The 18,129-nt window shown below is 47.2% G+C and overlaps 1 long non-coding RNA gene across 1 annotated transcript; it reads left to right on the plus strand.

The window, feature by feature from the left end:
* The first annotated feature begins 2,533 nt into the window (after window positions 1–2,533).
* Window positions 2,534–16,857, plus strand: LOC117508103. Its single transcript, XR_004559985.1, has 4 exons — window positions 2,534–2,614; window positions 9,655–9,658; window positions 16,638–16,641; window positions 16,847–16,857. It is a non-coding gene; the product is annotated as an uncharacterized LOC117508103 (long non-coding RNA).
* Window positions 16,858–18,129: the final 1,272 nt, after the last annotated feature.

Below are 18,129 nucleotides of genomic sequence, written 5' to 3' on the forward strand. Positions count from 1 at the left end.
GCCATGCAAGAACTGGGACATTTTCAGCTTCCAAGAATTGTGTACAGATCCTTGCAACATGGGGCCGTGCATTATCCTGCTGCAACATGAGGTGATGTTCTTGGATGTATGGCACAACAATGGGCCTCAGGATCTCGTCACGGTATCTCTGTGCATTCAAAATGCCATCAATAAAATGCACCTGTGTTCTTCGTCCATAACAGACGCCTGCCCATACCATAACCCCACTGCCACCATGGGCCACTCGATCCACATTGACATCAGAAAACCGCTCACCCACACGACGCCACACACGCTGTCTGCCGTCTGCCCTGAACAGTGTGAACCGGGATTCATCCGTGAAGAGAACACCTCTCCAACGTGCCAAACGCCAGCGAATGTGAGCATTTGCCCACTCAAGTCGGTTACGACGACGAACTGGAGTCAGGTCGAGACCCAGATGAGGACGACGAGCATGCAGATGAGCTTCCCTGAGACGGTTTCTGACAGTTTGTGCAGAAATTCTTTGGTTATGCAAACCGATTGTTTCAGCAGTTGTCTGAGTGGCTGGTCTCAGACGATCTTGGAGGTGAACATGCTGGATGTGGAGGTCCTGGGCTGGTGTGGTTACACGTGGTCTGCGGTTGTGAGGCTGGTTGGATGTACTGCCAAATTCTCTGAAACGCCTTTGGAGATGGCTTATGGTAGAGAAATGAACATTCAATACACGAGCAACAGCTCTGGTTGACATTCCTGCTGTCAGCATGCCAATTGCACGCTCCCTCAAATCTTGCAACATCTGTGGCATTGTGCTGTGTGATAAAACTGCACCTTTCAGAGTGGCCTTTTATTGTGGGCCGTCTAAGGCACACCTGTGCACTAATCATGGTGTCTAATCAGCATCTTGGTATGGCACACCTGTGAGGTGGGATGGATTATCTCAGTAAAGGAGAAGTGCTCACTATCACAGATTTAGACTGGTTTGTGAACAATATTTGAGGGAAATGGTGATATTGTGTATGTGGAAAAAGTTTTAGATCTTTGAGTTCATCTCATACAAAATGGGAGCAAAACTAAAAGTGCTGCGTTTATATTTTTGTTGACTGTATATATATATATATATATAAATAAAGTAAGTCCCTTCGGCTGCTCCCTTGTTTTCCACTCGGAGTCACCACAGCAAATCTGAGGTGGATCTGCACTTTGAATTGGCACAAGTTTTACGCCGGATACCTTCCTGACACAACTCCACATTACATGGAGAAATATGGCAGGGATGGGATTTGAAGCGGGAACCTGCTGCAGTGAAACCAAGTGCACTAACCACTTGGCCATTAATATATCTTATAGTGTTAACTTGAATCTCAGCTAAAGTTGCCAGATAAATGTGGAGTAAAAAGTACAGAATCTGCCTTAAGATGTTGTGAAATTAGTATAAAAATGCAGAAATCAGTGGTCTGGCTCTCAGGGTTGTAAAATTTGTTTGATAATTATTACTCACAGCTTCTTGTGCTATCCAGTATTTCTCCAACATGGTAATAACTCTTCATGCTGTCTTAGTGTAATTGTTTTTATTGGTACCAGACCTGTACCGCATGCCAGAGCGGTTCTGCATTTGCGTCCACAAATGCACAGATGCATGGCTTTGGATCAGCAATGACCAAGATTAAATAATCTTAACAGGCTTAATTAATGTTTCTTAAAAAAAAAAACTTGCTTTAATCTGCATAAACAAAAAAACAAAAAACGATCAGTTGTTCCAGTTGGTCATCAAATGTTTCATGCATTTCATTGTGCGCACCATGTGCAGTACAGATGTGGCAAGTGGTACAGATCTGGTACTGACACTTCTCCATCCTGATTATTCCTTGTGCTCTCCTCTCTTAGTCTCTCATGCTTTTACTCTGACATTCATTTTGTGTATTTTTTCAGTTGCTTTACTTCCTTTTCAAGTGTGTTTTTGTTTCCTCAGTAACTATTTCAAGCACTATTTAACTCTAAGAATTCCTTCACTCCAGTGCCACATCATCTTGATGTCACACCCGCTTTCTCGCATCTTGTTATGACTTTCACTTCCTCTAGATAGTCAAGTTTGATTGTCTTCTCGGCGCTCCGCCAGGGCCATGTTCCGACCCCGGCAGGGCCGATCCGAGGACCTCACTAAACCATCCAATTGGTAGTAGCGACGGGCGGTGTGTACAAAGGGCAGGGACTTAACGCGAGCTTATGACCTGCGCTTACTGGGAATTCCTCGTTCGTGGGAAATAATTGCAATCCCCAATCCCCATCACGAGTGGGGTTCATCGGGTTACCACGCGCCTCTCTGCGAAGGGTAGGTACACGCTGATCCGATTAGTGTGGCGCACGTGCAGCCCCGGACATCTAAGGGCATCACAGACCTGTTACTGCTCAATCTCGTGTGGCTGAACGCCACTTGTCCCTCTAAGAAGTTGACGCCGACCGCACGGGGCCGTGTAACTAGTTAGCATGCCGGTGTCTCGTTCGTTATCAGAATTAACCAGACAAATCACTCCACCAACTAAGAACGGCCATGCACCACCACCCACAGAATCAAGAAAGAGCTATCAATCTGTCAATCCTTTCCGTGTCCGGGCAGGGTGAGGTTTCCCGTGTTGTTCCTTGTGTTTGTCTTGAAGTTGCCAACCGACGCTGCCACTCCCCTTTTCTTCTGAGTTTAGCCTGCTCTTTCCTGACTCCTCCACTTTGTATGTCTGATTTTTTTGTTCAGACTCTCTGCTCATTTATTTGGGTCACTTGCTTGTTGCTTCCCTCGCGGACACTGTCGTGTGGTGAACTGTCTTCTTGTATACTGAACTCTTGACTGTGTCCACGAGAAATCACGGCACCTGTTTCAACACAGACGACATTGTTGCATGGAGTTCCTCTGTTAAGTGTACTGTGTTCCAGCTGAATCTGTGCAAAATAAAATGGTTTGTCATCAGGTGCTGTTGTTGTTCTTTGCTCCAGGCCTCTTCAAGCAAGCCACTACAATTTGCATGCACTTCCAATGTGAAAACAAGTACAATACTTGAGTAAATGTACTTAGTTATATACCACAAATGCTGGACAGTGACCACAAGATGAACTGATATGTCAGTAAATGCACGAATGAGACACACGCACGCATGCACGCACGCACACACACACACACACACACACACACACACACACACACACACACACACACACACACACACACACACACACACACACACACACGTTGATTTACAGTTATTAATATTTGGGACGTGGTGGCCTAAAGGTCAAAGGTCTTGTGGTCAGAGTGTCATAGGGTCAGCTCCCTGGTCTGATGGGAAAATCACAGTGGCTCCCAGTGTGCATTTGGGCACCTTGCAGGTCAGCATGCTCACATCAGTGTGAATGTGCAAAGATTGACCTTGTTTGTATTACAATAGCTATTCTCCCCCTTAGATTTAGAGAGTACAGAGCTGAAAAAAAAGAGTAGAGGGAACCGTGTCATTGACTGATGCAAACAGTACTGTGTAGTTTGGGTAACCACATTGGGAAAAGGATTGATTGATATTCCACCATGTAAACCAAGCCTCTCCAACCCTACTCCTGGAGGGCACCTGCCCGGTATGTTTTACACTTCTCTGTACTCCTCTCACATCTAATTAACTCAGTCACATGTGCTCAGCCAGTCAAGAGCTGGGAAACACCCATGTTAATTGTTCAGGTGTGACTCAAGCAGGTAGACATGGAAACTATGCAGGGCAGGTGGCCTCCAGGTACAGGGTTGGAGAGGCCTGATGGGAAAAAAGCAACATGCTCACTGTACTACAAAAGAAACAGAAATGTTTTGGGAGGGGAGCCTGTCTTTGAACTGTTGTGCTGTGTCATTTATATGTATATATTTGTGTTTAATATAACCAAATTTTATCTAAAGAAAAAAACAACTTTTATTGGTGATAAGTAGAAATTGGCAATAAGTTAAAAACTTGGTGGCAGTTCTGTCAGTCAGATATGTTGCTGATATACAAGGTCTATTAGAAAAGTATCCGACCTTATTATTTTTTCAAAAACCATATGGATTTGAATCACGTGTGATTCCGTCAGACAAGCTTGAACCCTTGTGCGCATGCGTGAGTTTTTCCATCCCTGTTGGTTGCATCATTCGCCGGTGAGCAGGCTTTGAGTGAGCAGTGGTCCAGCCCCCTCGTTGGATTTTCATTGTCAGGAAATGGCGGAATGATTTGGGCTTTTTTTCCATCAGACTTTTTTCAGAAACTGTTAGAGAATGGCAGCTGGAAACCATTAGAAAAATTTATCTGGCTTTCAGTGAAACTGTTACGGGCTTGTTAGAGAATAAGGAGTGTTACTGTCGCTTTAAGGACGGCCCCCAGTGGCTGTGGGGCGCGCCGCGCTCCGAAGCCGCCATCGACAGGCTGAACGACCATTTCATTTCTAAACGGATGGCTGTCTGGATCCGTGACCATCGTGTGCCATTTCTCTGGTTATGACAAGAGCTGGACATCAACCATTTTCCGGCAGATTTCACTTTTAACAAGCGATTTTCTCATGGAAAGCCGAGCGGAGGCTTCGCGCATCACAATGGATTCGCTACTGGAGCGAGACAAAACCACCTCCGTTTTGGTCTCACAGGACGGCTTTGAGATGGCGTTCAGACAGCTGTCGGTGGTTTTTCCATCGAGTGATTATCCGAGAAATTGTGGATGTGCCTGGACATGCCAGGACATGTCCCGTGAGGCTTCATCACGCGCGAAGCCTCCGCTCCTCTTTCCATGACAAAAACTCCTGTAACAGTGGAATGTGCCGTTCATTTCCAAACTGGATGCTGTGTTTTATCCGGGACGTCGTCTGACTAGCACAGGAATTGTGAAAAGACGTGGACATCAGCACTTTTTCGGCACATTGAGACAGACATGCGGAGGAATTCCGCGCGTCGCGGCGGTGCCGCATGGCGCAAAGCAACGCCGTGATGAAGCCTCACGTTCATGGGAAATAATTGCAGCCTTAACAAGATTCCCAGTACCTGCACTGGCCACACAGCCACACAATATGATGGAACCACCTCCAAATTTTACTGTAGGTAGCAAGTGTTTTTTTTTTTTTTCCGGAATGCTGTGTTTATGTGCATGCATACCGCCCATCAGTCATCAGTCCACAGCACCTTATTCCAAAATGAAGCTGGCTTGTCCAAATGTACTTTAGCATACCTCAAGTGACTCTGTTTGTGGCGTGTACATAGAAAATGCTTCCTCTGCATTACAGCATCATACAGCATCTGCTTGTACAAAGTGCACTGTATAGTTGAACAAGAGACACTATCTGCAGCAAGATCATGTTGTCAGTCTTTGGAACAGGTCTGTGGGTTGACTATGACTGTTCTCACCATCCTTTGCTTCAGCTTATCTGAGATTTTTCTTGGCCTACGACTTCAGGCCTTAACTAGTACTGTGCCTGTGGTCCTCCATTGCCTCACTATGATCCACACAGTGGAAACTGACAGCTGAAATATCTGACATAGCTTTGTGTATCCTTCCCCTAAACCATGATGTTGAACAGTCTTTGTTTTCAGGTCATTTGAGTGTTGTTTAGAGGCTCCCATGTTGCCACTCATTAGAATAGATGCAAAGAAGAGAAACATTTGCAAATGGCCACCTTAAATACCCTTTCTCATGATTGGATTCACCTGTGTAAGGAGGTCAAGGGTCAATGAGCTTACCAAACCAATTTTGTGTTCCATAATTAGTGCTAAATGTATTCAAATCAATAAAATGTCAAGGGTACCCAAATTTATGCACCTGCCTTATTTTGTTTAAATAATTATTGCACACTTTCTGTAAATACTAGAAACTTCATTTCACTTCTCAAATATCAATGTGTTTGTCTGTTATATGATATATTTAACTGAAATTGCTGATTCAAACAACCAATGCTTTATAAATCATCAGGGGTGCCCAAACTTTTGCATACAACTATATATATATATATATATATATATATATATATATATATATATATATATATATATATATATATATATATATATATATATATGTGTGTGTGTGTGTGTGTCTGTGTGTTCGGGGGGTTCCCCGAACCTGGTGGTGGACACTGGAAGTAAGGGATGCCGTCAAGCTGAAGAAGGAGTCCTACTTATCTTTGTTTGTAGGTGGGACCCCAGAGGCAGCTGACAGGTACCGTCAGGCCAAGCGTGCCGCAGCCCGTGCGGTCGCAGAGGCAAAAACTCGGGTCTGGGAGGAGTTCGGGGAGGCTATGGAGGAGGACTATCGGTCGGCCTTGAAGAGATCCTGGCAAACCATCCGACGCCTCAGGAGGCGGAAGCACCTTTCCACCAGCACTGTTTACGGTGCAGGTGGGGAGCTGTTGACCTTGACTGGGGATGTTGTCGTTCGGTGGAAGGAGTACTTTGAGGATCTCCTCAATCCCATTGTCATGTCTTCCGAAGAGGAAGCAGAGACTGGGGACTCAGAGGCGGACTCATCCATTACCCAGGCTGAAGTCACCGAGGTGTTAGAAAGCTCCTCGGTGGCAAGGCTCCTGGGGTGGATGAAATCCGTCCTGAGTACCTTAAGTCTCTGGGTGTTGTAGGACTGTCTTGGCTGACACGCCTCTGCAACATCAATAATCACAAACAATTTCTCTGAGTGTTTTATGGTTGTTGTCATTGAAACCATTTGATAAAAAGTATTTGGACTCAGTTCACAACAGCTGATTAAAGAGCTCAAGATGAAATATTTATAGTTTTTACTGACTGTTTCTGCAAGACATAAGAAAAACTTATTCATCAGTTTTGAAGCAAACTGACGCTGTGCACAACATCAACCTTCACATACACACATGAAAGAACTCAGAGTTAAAAATAAAAAACTGTTTTTTTTTGGTTTATTCATTTATTTTCTTTTGTTTTCATTCAAGGATCTATGATTTTCTGTATAAATGTCGTCTGGCTCCACCACTCTGCAGGTTCTTGTAACATCTGTTTTCTTGGTCACAGTAATATTTTTTCACCAGTTGTACTAACGTTTGGTCGTCTTCACTTTTTGACCCTGAAATAACAACAGACTTTTTAATCAAAGAATGAAAAAGAAATCTTGCTTTGATCCTGAATTCAGTGATTCTGATGTTGTGATGATAACATGTAACATGTGTGAGTAGAATATGAGGAGGAGATACTAACGTAGTTATCTTTGAAGGACCAGTTGGGGTTCATCTGGGAGTGGAGGGCTTTTTCTTCCTCTGCCAATTTGTAGTATTTGGCTTTTTTGTTCTTAGGCAGAGCTTTCCACTGTGGACCAATGAGATCACACTGTCAGTTAACACACACACACACACACACACACACACACACACACACACACACACACACACACACACACACACACACACACACACACACACACACACACACACACACACACACACACACACACACACACACACACACACACACACACCACACACAAGTATCCACACTTACCTGTTTCCCCAGAAGCCGGTTGACCTGGGCACTGTCTGTGACTTTGTACTGTTCCACAGCTCGCTGTCTCTCCTCCCTCAAGTAGATCATGAAGGCGTTCGCCGGCTTTTTAACGTACTTCTTTAGTTGCTGGGCCTCTGCTGCACAAACTGCAAGTTGAACAAATCACATCAGGATTTTTAAAAATGCTTTTAACATGTTAATCAGGTCCTGTCTGGGAACAACAGGTCTATTCCCAACTCTGGAAATGAACCATCTCTCTGCAGAGACATGAACGTCACTGTGGAGATCAGTGAAGTTCTCTACAAGTTCAACACTTTCAACACAAACAGAAACACGTGTGATGGCCGAGTCCAGGAAGTCACTGAAAGGCCGGATCTTGGTCTTGATCCAGGACAATCACAAACCCAGACACTCTGATTCTTTATGGATCTTTTCAATGATGTAATCAAAGTATCCTTCGACTCAAAGATCACAGCATCAAGTCCACCAAGTGTTAATGCTGCTTCATAAACATGCATTAAAACCATTTTGGATGATAATATCAAATAAATTTTGCTTATGTTGGAAAAGCTTAAAGTTGTTGTTCTTCACAGAGCATATTTGGGTGTGTGTTTAAATACGGGGACACTTTGGGCTGGGCAGCTGTTCTTGTGACTGCAGTATATTGTTGAACCTATACTATACTGACCCTCAGTTTCAGGACAGAGCCCATTCTTTCTCTTCAGTCTGCTGGTTCTGTCCTGCTGCATCTCAGGTGTCTCCAGCTGATGTCTTTCCTCATGTCTTAACTAGGTTTAAGGATATGATTCCTTCTTTATGTTCTCTAATGCCATATACCAACACAGTGCAGAGTAGTTACCTAAACTCTATAAGTGAGATAGAGTATCTCGTCAATAGTTTTACATCCTCATTGAAGACAACTTTGGATGCTGTAGCTCCTCTGAAAAAGAGAGCTTTAAATCAGAAGTGCCTGACTCCGTGGTATAACTCACAAACTTGCAGCTTAAAGCAGATAACCCGTACGTTGGAGAGGAAATGGCATCTCACTAATTTAGAAGATCTTCACTTAGCCTGGAAAAAGAGTCTGTTGCTCTATAAAAAAAGCCCTCCGTAAAGCTAGGACATCTTACTACTCATCACTAATTGAAGAAAATAAGAACAACCCCAGGTTTCTTTTCAGCACTGTAGCCAGGCTGACAAAGAGTCAGAGCTCTATTGAGCCGAGTATTCCTTTAACTTTAACTAGTAATGACTTCATGACTTTCTTTGCTAATAAAATTTTAACTATTAGAGAAAAAATTACTCATAACCATCCCAAAGACGTATCGTTATCTTTGGCTGCTTTCAGTGATGCCGGTATTTGGTTAGACTCTTTCTCTCAGATTGTTCTGTCTGAGTTATTTTCATTAGTTACTTCATCCAAACCATCAACATGTCTATTAGACCCCATTCTTACCAGGCTGCTCAAGGAAGCCCTACCATTATTTAATGCTTCGATCTTAAATATGATCAATCTATCTTTATTAGTTGGCTATGTACCACAGGCTTTTAAGGTGGCAGTAATTAAACCATTACTTAAAAAGCCATCACTTGACCCAGCTATCTTAGCTAATTATAGGCCAATCTCCAACCTTCCTTTTCTCTCAAAAATTCTTGAAAGGGTAGTTGTAAAACAGCTAACTGATCATCTGCAGAGGAATGGTCTATTTGAAGAGTTTCAGTCAGGTTTTAGAATTCATCATAGTACAGAAACAGCATTAGTGAAGGTTACAAATGATCTTCTTATGGCCTCAGACAGTGGACTCATCTCTGTGCTTGTTCTGTTAGACCTCAGTGCTGCTTTTGATACTGTTGACCATAAAATTTTATTACAGAGATTAGAGCATGCCATAGGTATTAAAGGCACTGCGCTGCGGTGGTTTGAATCATATTTATCTAATAGATTACAATTTGTTCATGTAAATGGGGAATCTTCTTCACAGACTAAGGTTAATTATGGAGTTCCACAAGTTTCTGTGCTAGGACCAATTTTATTCACTTTATACATGCTTCCCTTAGGCAGTATTATTAGACGGCATTGCTTAAATTTTCATTGTTATGCAGATGATACCCAGCTTTATCTATCCATGAAGCCAGAGGACACACACCAATTAGCTAAACTGCAGGATTGTCTTACAGACATAAGGACATGGATGACCTCTAATTTCCTGCTTTTAAACTCAGATAAAACTGAAGTTATTGTACTTGGCCCCACAAATCTTAGAAACATGGTGTCTAACCAGATCCTTACTCTGGATGGCATTACTCTGACCTCTAGTAATACTGTGAGAAATCTTGGAGTCATTTTTGATCAGGATATGTCATTCAAAGCGCATATTAAACAAATATGTAAGACTACTTTTTTGCATTTACGCAATATCTCTAAAATTAGAAAGGTCTTGTCTCAGAGTGATGCTCAAAAACTAATTCATGCATTTATTTCCTCTAGGCTGGACTATTGTAATTCATTATTATCAGGTTGTCCTAAAAGTTCCCTGAAAAGCCTTCAGTTAATTCAAAATGCTGCAGCTAGAGTACTGACGGGGACTAGAAGGAGAGAGCATATCTCACCCATATTGGCCTCTCTTCATTGGCTTCCTGTTAATTCTAGAATAGAATTTAAAATTCTTCTTCTTACTTATAAGGTTTTGAATAATCAGGTCCCTTCTTATCTTAGGGACCTCATAGTACCATATCACCCCAATAGAGCGCTTCGCTCTCAGACTGCAGGCTTACTTGTAGTTCCTAGGGTTTGTAAGAGTAGAATGGGAGGCAGAGCCTTCAGCTTTCAGGCTCCTCTCCTGTGGAACCAGCTCCCAATTCGGATCAGGGAGACAGACACCCTCTCTACTTTAAGATTAGGCTTAAAACTTTCCTTTTTGCTAAAGCTTATAGTTAGGGCTGGATCAGGTGACCCTGAACCATCCCTTAGTTATGCTGCTATAGACTTAGACTGCTGGGGGGTTCCCATAATGCACTGAGTGTTTCTTTCTCTTTTTGCTCTGTATGCACCACTCTGCATTTAATCATTAGTGATTGATCTCTGCTCCCCTCCACAGCATGTCTTTTTCCTGGTTCTCTCCCTCAGCCCCAACCAGTCCCAGCAGAAGACTGCCCCTCCCTGAGCTTGGTTCTGCTGGAGGTTTCTTCCTGTTAAAAGGGAGTTTTTCCTTCCCACTGTCGCCAAGTGCTTGCTCACAGGGGGTCGTTTTGACCATTGGGGTTTTTCCGTAATTATTGTATGGCCTTGCCTTACAATATAAAGCACCTTGGGGCAACTGTTTGTTGTGATTTGGCGCTATATATACTCAACAAAAATATAAACGCAACACTTTTGGTTTTGCTCCCATTTTGTATGAGATTAACTCAACGATCTAAAACTTTTTCCACATACACAATATTACCATTTCCCTCAAATACTGTTCACAAACCAGTCTAAATCTGTGATAGTGAGGACTTCTCCTTTGCTGAGATAATCCATCCCACCTCACAGGTGTGCCATACCAAGATGCTGATTAGACACCATGATTAGTGCACAGGTGTGCCTTAGACTGCCCACAATAAAAGGCCACTCTGAAAGGTGCAGTTTTGTTTTATTGGGGGGGGGGGATACCAGTCAGTATCTGGTGTGACCACCATTTGCCTCATGCAGTGCAACACATCTCCTTCGCATCATCCGTGAAGAGAACACCTCTCCAATGTGCCAAACGGCAGCGAATGTGAGCATTTGCCCACTCAAATCGGTTACGACGACGAACTGGAGTCAGGTAGAGACCCCGATGAGGAAGACGAGCATGCAGATGAGCTTCCCTGAGACAGTTTCTGACAGTTTGTGCAGAAGTTCTTTGGTTATGCAAACCGATTGTTCCAGCAGCTGTCCGAGTGGCTGGTCTCAGATGATCTTGGAGGTGAACATGCTGGATGTGGAGGTCCGGGGCTGGTGTGGTTACACGTGGTCTGCGGTTGTGAGGCTGGTTGGATGTACTGCCAAATTCTCTGAAACACCTTTGGAGACGGCTTATGGTAGAGAAATGAACATTCAATACACGAGCAACAGTTCTGGTTGACATTCCTGCTGTCAGCATGCCAATTGCACGCTCCTTAAAATCTTGCGATATCTGTGGCATTGTGCTGTGTGATAAAACTGCACCTTTCAGAGTGGCCTTTTATTGTGGGCAGTCTAAGGCACACCTGTGCACTAATCATGGTGTCTAATCAGCATTTTGGTATGGCACACCTGTGAGGTGGGATGGATTATCTCAACAAAGGAGAAGTGCTCACTATCACAGATTTTGACTGGTTTGTGAACAATATTTGAGAGAAATGGTAATATTGTATATGTGGAAAAAGTTTTAGATCTTTGAGTTCATCTCATACAAAATGGGAGCAAAACCAAAAGTGTTGCGTTTATTGATAATACATTTTTTTTTGCTCTGTCATTAAACAATATGAAATTGTTGTGTGGGCCGCTGAAGAGGAGGTACTGCTGGCCCACCACCACCAGAGGGCGCCCTGCTTGGAGTGCGGGCTCCAAGCACGAGAGGGCGCCAGACCCAGAAGAAGTGACAGCTGTCACTCATCCTCTGCACCAGCTGTCACTCGTTTATCATCACCACCATAAAAGCCGGACTGCAACTCCACCTCCCCGCCGAGAAATCGACTACCAGTACCAAGGTAATTTCTCTGCTGTCTAATACGTTGTCTAACATTGTTCTGTGTGCAGTCGCATTCCTGTGAAGACCCAGAAGAGGGACAAACAGGAGCTGCACGAGTGTGTGTGATTTGGAGGTGGAGGTGCTCCCTCCTAACGGTGTCTGGACTGTAAATTACTGAGTGTGCGGACTCACACTCACACATCATATTTCTGCTTTCTGCCAGCAGTACCAGGGTCGACAGTCGAAGACAGAGGCCACCTGGGGACTCGGGACTTGGCGGCTCCGGTGTTCTTCAGACCGTTGGTGGTGGAAGCCGTGTGGGACGCGGCTTCTCTCTCGTCGGGCGTCTTCTATCTTCGAGCCTGCCCACACATCACCTGGTGTTTATTGACTGTGAAAATTACGACACGTTTCGTTGTGTATTATCACAACATTAAATTGTTACCTTTTGGCTTACTCATTGTCCGTTCATTTGCGCCCCCTGTTGTGGGTCCGTGCTACGACACCTTCCCAACAGAAATTTGTCTTATTAATATTTAGTGACAGTCTGTTTATATCAAACCAATGTTTAACCTTTTCCAATTCTGTATTTATCACTTATGCTACTTCCTGTATATCTGATCCAGAGTAAAACAGCGTTGTATCATCAGCAAATAAAATGCTACCAAGCACATTAGATACATTCACAAAATCATCGATATACACAATAAACAGTTTGGGTCCAAGTACTGATCCTTGTGGTACTCCATAAGTAATATTACACAATTCTGATTTGGTATTATTTATCTGAACAAACTGTTTTCTGTTTTCAACCACTTATGGTGGTTGACCAGTACAAATAAAGTACAAACTATCTACTGTTTGAACTGATTCTCAAAGATGGTCTGATTGTTTGAGGGACGTCAGAATAACTAACGCTTGTGTTTGCTTGTGTGTTTGTGACTTACAACCATCCCGCTGACTCCATGTCCACAGTGTTGAGGGCGAGGTCGATGATTTCATCCTGTGGACACACGCACGCACGCACGGACGCACGCACGCACGCACGCACACACGCACACACGCACACACACACACACACACACACACACACACACACACACACACACACACAGAAAATGTGATTCCACACTGTCACGGTGTCTTCGACCCACCACCTGTTCTTCATCTCTTTCTTTTAGTTCAACAAGGTTCAGGGTCAGACTTTGACCTTTGATCCAATGACCAAAGTCATTGTGATGAATCTCACTTACCAGCATTATTTCTTCATTCATTATCTCCATCCTGATTGGTTTGTGTGTCCTGAGAAAAAGTAGAAGTCTGTTTAAACACCAAGCTGACTGTTCCATCACGCACAACAAAGTGTAAGAAGAGTTCATTTCAGTCACAATCTGTTCACCCTTGTTTGATAAAAACAACATTTAATGTCATCAGTTAGTGACAAATGTCCCTGAATTCACACCCGGAGCTCACAGAATGAACTTTGCATGTTTTTGTTGTGTGGGCCGCTGAAGAGGAGGTACTGCTGGCCCACCACCACCAGAGGGCGCCCTGCCTGGAGTGCGGGCTCCAGGCACCAGAGGGCGCTGCCGCCTTACGAGAGCAGCCAGGGTGACAGCTGTCACCCATCACTGGACACAGCTGACTCCACTCAGCACGGAGGTATATCACCAGGACGGCGTCTCCACCTCAGTGCCGAGATATCGCCTTAAGATAGAGGTAACGATTCTCTGCTGTATTATATTGCCTTTCTTGTTGAGCATTGCAGGACAGCTGTCTACTAAAAGCCGTTGCTTCAGATAAGTACTCACCTTCCTGCAGTATTGTGACGTGAGGTGGAGACGGCTTCTCCCCTCTCTGTGTTACTGGGTGCAGCCGCATCCACACCTGTGTGTTTGTTCTCTTGCCAGCAGTACCGGATCCGACGAGCGGAGGCAGTGGCCACCTGGGAATTCGGGACTTGCCGGTTCCAGTACTTCCAGGGTTCGGTGGCAGAGGAAATCTGGGTGGTTCCGGTTCGACTTGGACGGACGTCTCCTACCTTCGAGCCTGCCCACACGACACCAGTGGAATTCGGCTTAACCCCAAATTGTCAATTGTTGTATTGGTTGTGCACGTTTCACAACAGTAAAACCTTATTTACCTTCTCCATTGTCCGTTCATTTGCGCCCCCTGTTGTGGGTCCGTGTTCCTACACTTTCACAACAGGATATCTCGGCCAGCGTCATGGATCCCGAGGGGCGTCAACCGGCTGTTGAACGGCCAATGGAAGAACAGGGTGCGTCGGCGTCTTCGGGAGGGGTAATCGGTGAGTTGCAGCGGATCCTCACCGCTTTCACCACTCGGATGGATTTAATGACCGAGCAGAATGTTCTCCTAAACCGCAGGGTGGAGGCTCTCGCCGCACAAGTGGAAGCGCGCCCTCCGGGCGCCGCTGCGGCTCTCCCTCCCGTGGATCCTGCGCGTGATAGTGACGTTCCACTGGTCGATCAACGGCCCCTCCCTCCGTCCCCAGAAGCATACATAAGCCCTCCAGAACCGTACGGAGGCTGTGTGGAGACGTGCGCGGATTTGATGCAGTGTTCGCTCGTCTTCGCACAGCGTCCCGTGATGTACGCGACTGACACTAGCAAAGTAGCTTATGTAATAAACCTGCTTCGTGGGGAGGCACGCGCTTGGGCTACAGCGCTCTGGGAGCAGAACTCACGGCTCCTTCATACATACGATGGGTTTGTGCGGGAGCTCAGAACGGTGTTCGATCACCCCAATAGAGGAGAGACCGCTTCAACCATGCTACTGTCAATGAGACAGGGGCGTCGGAGCGCAGCTGCCTATGCAGTCGCCTTCCGCATCGCGGCGGCGAGATCCGGCTGGAATAGCACTGCCCTCCGCGCCGCCTTTGTAAACGGACTGTCACTGGTCCTAAAAGAGCACCTGGTGGCGAAGGACGAACCGCGGGACTTAGATGGGCTCATCGATCTAGTCATACGACTCGACAACCGGCTAGAAGAACGCCGTCGGGAACGAGGCGAAGGGCGTGGCCAGGCACGTGTCGTCCCTCTCCCTTCCGGTTCCGACCAAGCTCCGCCCTCCCCACGCTCCTCTGTTCCTGCGCTCCGTGCGCCTACGGCTCCCCCTGCTGACGAAGCTATGGACACGAGCAGGGCAACATTTAGGGCACCTGGAGCACAAAGGAGGCGGGCCTACGGAGCTTGTTTTGTTTGTGGCTCGAGTGAGCATCTTGCAAGCGACTGCCCCGAGCGGTTAAACTCCAACGCCCGCCCCTAGAGACTGGGCCAGGGGTGGGCCGAAACATTCACGTGGGACACACCCACATTGCCACACGACTCCCAGTCACGATCCTGTATGAGGATTCAACCCTGAAGGCCCCAGCACTGGTGGACACGGGCTCTGAGGGGAATCTGCTAGACAGTAGATGGGCCAGGGAGATAGGGCTCCCTCTGGTGGCTCTTACCTCGCCTGTACAGGTTCGGGCACTACATGGCTCCCTACTCCCACCGATCACGCATAAGACACCACCAGTAACTCTGGTGGTGTCAGGTAACCACCGGGAGGTGATCGAGTTCTTTGTGACTCAAGCCACCTCCCGTGTGGTTCTGGGTTTTCCCTGGATGCTAAAGCACAATCCCCGGATCGATTGGCCGTCCGGGGTAGTGGTACAGTGGAGCGAGACCTGCCATCGGGAATGTCTAGGTTCCTCGGTTCCTCCCAGCTCCCACGCTAAGGAGGAGGTCCGAGTCCCGCCCAATCTGAAGGCGGTGCCGGCGGAGTACCATGACCTTGCAGACGTGTTCAGCAAGGATCTGGCTCTCACGCTTCCTCCCCACCGCCCGTATGATTGTGCCATTGATTTGGTTCCAGGCAGTGAGTTCCCGTCCAGTAGACTGTACAACCTCTCACGGCCGGAACGCGAATCAATGGAGACCTACATCCGGGACTCATTAGCTGCCGGGTTGATCCGGAATTCCACCTCCCCGATGGGTGCTGGTTTCTTTTTTGTGGGTAAAAAAGATGGCGGGCTTCGTCCATGCATTGATTACAGGGGGTTGAACGAAATCACGGTTCGCAACCGATACCCGTTGCCCTTGTTGGATTCAGTGTTCACCCCCTTGCATGGAGCCAGAATCTTCACCAAGCTTGATCTTAGGAATGCGTATCATTTGGTTCGGATCCGGAAGGGAGACGAATGGAAGACGGCATTTAACACCCCGTTAGGTCATTTTGAGTACCTGGTCATGCCGTTCGGTCTCACTAATGCTCCCGCGACTTTCCAAGCGTTGGTAAACGATGTCTTGCGGGACTTCCTGCACCGGTTCGTCTTCGTGTACCTAGACGATATACTCATCTTTTCCCCGGATCCTGAGTCTCATGTCCGGCATGTCCGTCAGGTCCTACAGCGGTTGTTGGAGAACCGCCTGTTTATGAAGGGCGAGAAGTGTGAGTTCCACCGCACTTCTTTGTCCTTCTTGGGGTTCATCATCTCCTCTAACTCCGTCGCCCCTGATCCGGCCAAGGTTGCGGCGGTGAGAGATTGGCCCCAACCCACAAGCCGTAGGAAGCTGCAACAGTTCCTCGGCTTTGCTAATTTCTACAGGAGGTTTATTAAGGGCTACAGTCAGGTTGTTAGCCCCCTGACAGCCAGCCCTGACCTCACCAAAAGTCCCCTTCACCTGGTCGGATCGGTGCGAAGCCGCGTTCAAGGAGTTGAAACGGCGCTTCTCGTCTGCACCAGTTCTGGTGCAGCCCGACCCTAGCCGCCAGTTAGTGGTTGAAGTGGACGCCTCGGACTCAGGGATAGGAGCGGTGCTCTCCCAGAGCGGGAAGACCGATAAGGTCCTTCACCTGTGTGCCTATTTTTCCCGCAGGTTGACCCCGGCCGAACGGAACTATGACGTCGGCAATCGAGAACTCCTTGCGGTGAAAGAGGCCCTCGAAGAGTGGAGACATCTGTTGGAGGGAACAGCCGTGCCATTCACGGTTTTCACTGACCATCGGAACCTGGAGTACATCAGGACCGCCAAGCGGCTGAACCCCAGGCAAGCCCGCTGGTCACTGTTCTTTGGCCGTTTTGACTTCCGGATTACCTACCGTCCCGGGACCAAGAATCAAAGATCGGATGCATTGTCCCGGGTACACGAAGACGAAGTCAAAACGGAACCGTCGGATCCCCCGGATCCCATCATCCCGGAGTCCGCTATCGTGGCCGCCTTCACCTGGGACGTGGAGAAGACCGTCCGGGAGGCCCTGACACGTGACCCGGACCCCGGCACCGGACCAAAGAACAGACTCTACGTCCGACCGGAAGCCAGAGCGGCGGTGCTGGACTTCTGTCACGGTTCTAGGCTCTCCTGTCACCCTGGGGTGCAAAGGACCGTGGCAGTCGTCCGGCAGCGCTTCTGGTGGGCGTCCCTGGAGGCCGACGTCCGGGACTACGTCCAGGCCTGTACCACCTGCGCCAGGGGCAAGGCCGACCACCGAAAGACCTCAGGGCTGCTACAGCCGCTGCCCGTGCCTCATCGCCCCTGGTCCCACATCGGCCTGGACTTTGTCACGGGTCTCCCGCCGTCCCAGGGAAACACCGTCGTCTTCACGATAGTGGACCGTTTCTCCAAGGCGGCCCACTTCGTGGCCCTCCCGAAGCTACCAATGGCCCAGGAGACAGCGGACCTCCTGGTCCACCACGTCGTCCGTCTGCATGGGATACCATCAGACATCGTCTCCGATCGCGGTCCCCAGTTTACCTCACACGTTTGGAGGAGCTTCTGCCGGGAACTGGGGGCCACGGTCAGCCTCTCGTCCGGGTATCACCCCCAGACCAACGGGCAAGCAGAGCGGGCCAACCAGGAACTGGAGCAGACACTACGCTGTGTGACAGCCGCGCACCCGACGGCCTGGAGTACCCACCTGGCCTGGATCGAGTACGCC

Source organism: Thalassophryne amazonica, chromosome 1 (genome assembly GCF_902500255.1).
Source record: "Thalassophryne amazonica chromosome 1, fThaAma1.1, whole genome shotgun sequence".
In the NCBI taxonomy this organism is placed as follows: Eukaryota; Metazoa; Chordata; class Actinopteri; order Batrachoidiformes; family Batrachoididae; genus Thalassophryne; species Thalassophryne amazonica.